General features: G+C 36.6%; 1 pseudogene; it reads right to left on the reverse strand.

The window, feature by feature from the left end:
* Nucleotides 1–498: 498 nt before the first annotated feature.
* Nucleotides 499–1,557, reverse strand: LOC132132614 (trace amine-associated receptor 13c-like; annotated as a pseudogene).
* Nucleotides 1,558–2,960: the final 1,403 nt, after the last annotated feature.

Here is a 2,960-nt window from a genome sequence, read left to right on the forward strand (position 1 = left end):
ATTACAGTCCTTTCAGTTTCTGGGTTCTATCTGATCGAGTGCTTATATGCACTCTCAATCGTATTAGAAGAGGAATAAACCACCCGCTTCAATCCGATTTAAGGTGTTTACATGAAGGCTTTTCAGTTTGAATGAGCAGTCAATCAGATTACAAACGGATTATTTGGTTCCATGTAAACATAGCCATTGTGTCTGTCATTATGTTTTTGCATAAAGTATATAATATCCATCTTTATCTTTTATTCCATTAGTCTGAAGATTTGGGATTCAATTTTCCTAAGGTAATGCAACACAACTGAACATTTTGTCACTTAAACTTACTGTGTAAAAATAAGTTTGCTTAATTGTTAAATTCTGACAAAACCTGCAACAATTTTGTACAGTAGCAATGATACTAAAATGCATGTAGTGTAAATTAGAACCATTATGATTATTTACCTTTATGACCATTGCAGGTTTTGTGAAAATTTTCTCAGAATGATGGCTTTATCAGTTTAATTACAATTGATGTTCTGTAAAAATATTGACCAGAGAGGATGCTGGCTGAAATATTTTCAGAGTTAAGATGAGTTTAACTGTCTTTTTAAACCAGGGATAAAATAAAGCATAGACCATAGGATTCAGACCTGAGTTAGTATACATGACCCATGTCAAAACATTTATGATTGTTGAAGAAACTGCTGATATGGAACAGATATAGTAAGGAATCCAACAAAGCAGATAAACTGTGACAATGATTCCTAATGTCAGAGCAGCTTTGCTCTCAGATTTCCTTCTCACTGAACCTTCATTTACACATTTGCCACCCTTCATCAGGGTGTTTATAACTTTCACTTGCTGATGTACAACATAGAAAATCCTCAGATATAAAGATATGATCAGAATACAAGGAAAAATAAAACACAAGATCAGATCAGTGACTCTCCAAGCAAAACTTATCATAACAGAACACTCTCCATAACACATATTTGTTTTGCGTGAAATGTCAAAATAACCGTTACCAATTGCAAAGGCAGTGCTAGAAGTTGAGGAAAAAACCCAAATCAAACATATGCTTATTAATGTTTTAGTCGTGGTTATTTTCTGTGGGTATAGTAAAGGGTGACAAACAGCCACATAACGATCAACAGCAACTAAAACTAAATTACTTAGAGATACTGAAATAAGCAGCCATGTTATTGTCAAAAACAGTCCACAGAAAGTATGCCCAAAGTACCAGCACATCTCAATCAGCCTCGAGGTCTCTATGGGCATCACAAGTCCAATAAGCATGTCTGCCACAGCCAGAGAGAGAATGATCAGGTTGGTTGGAGTGTGAAGCTTCTTGAAGTGAGAGATGGAGATGATCACCAGCAGATTCAGAAACATAGTCCACGCTGACACCAATGAAGAAAACATATACATGATATTGGATTCATGTCTGGACCGTTTTCCCCTGATACACGATGAGTTGATAGCAGGAAAGCAGTATTGAGTCTCATGATCCTCTGTCTCATAGGCCATGTGTGAGTCTCCTCCTTTTGGGAGTTTGTTCTGCTTTCCTTACTGTCCTTTCATTTATACAGTGTCTGGATCAGACTGACCAACCCATCTACCGCCCACTCTGATACTGCATGACATTTAATTAGTTATTGTATGTATTCATTTATTCACACAGTAATCTGTTTAACAGCCCATACTAATGCATTTGGTAACACTTTAGAATAGGGAATAATTATTTAGCATTAACTATGACTTTCCCCTCAATAAAATCCTAATTTCCTGCTTAATAGTTCCTTAGTTAGTTTTTAAGTTTAGGTATTGAGTAGGATTAGGGATTTAGAAAAAGGTCATGTAGAATAAGGCATTTATATTTGCTTAATTAGTACTAATAAATGGCTAATATTCTGATAATATGCATACTAATAAGCAACTAGTTAAGGGACTCTAAAATAAAGGGTAAAAACTAAAGTATTTTTTTAACAAATACATGTATGAATATTAATTATTTACTGTACATTATAACACTACTCACAATGGTAGGGTATTTCCCGATATTAACTAGCCTCTGGATAGCAATTTAACTGATATGAGTGTTATACATAGTTATTATATCGAAAATATATAGTTATATACAGTAATTCATTTTTTTAAAGGGCTACTGTAACATTAAATCATTTAAATAATAAATTAAATATATACTCAATTGAAACACTATTTTATTAATCAATTTATTAATCACACACACCGGAAGATATACTGTAATCCCATATTTGTAAAATAAGGTTAATTTTTGAACTGTATGATGTCACAGTTAACAACAATGGCAACAAAGTGAACTGGTGCAAAGAATGAAAACACAGTTCAAACAGTGAGTGAGTGTGGCATATGGGTATACTACATACTGATATACACATCACAGCTGTAACTGTATCATGTATTTAGAAAACATCTTGGTTACGTACGTAACCCTCGTTCCCTGATGGAGGGAACGGAGACGTTATGTCGAACGAGGGAAGCCAATCATCTCTGAGTTTAAGAAAAAAAAACAATGAAAATTGGCTAGTGGATTTAACATACCTGAGCCACTCCCCGTGCCAACGGGTATAAATAGGGCGACAGGAGCATCCTCTCATTAGGTTTTACGCTGAGGAGCCGAGAACGTGTCCCGGCAACAGCGACCAGTTCAAGGTTGTGGCATGGGGACATAAAGTCTCTGTTCCCTCCATCAAGGAGCGAGGGTTATGTACGTAACCGAGACGTTCCCTATCTGTCTAACTCACTACGAGTTATGTCGAACGACATATGGGGTCCTGTGGAAAACGCCACAACATGAACACCGTCACAACCCTGCGGCTCTGCAATTGTCGACAAGCCATGGCGTGCCACAAAAGCTATGCTTAAGGTCCTAACCTTCCCAAAGCCCCAGTGCAAATTCACTGACCTTGGTACCGAAGGGGCCAAAGGGAGAGTACATCACT

The sequence above is a fragment of the Carassius carassius genome, chromosome 49 (assembly GCF_963082965.1).
Source record: "Carassius carassius chromosome 49, fCarCar2.1, whole genome shotgun sequence".
NCBI classification, from domain to species: Eukaryota; Metazoa; Chordata; class Actinopteri; order Cypriniformes; family Cyprinidae; genus Carassius; species Carassius carassius.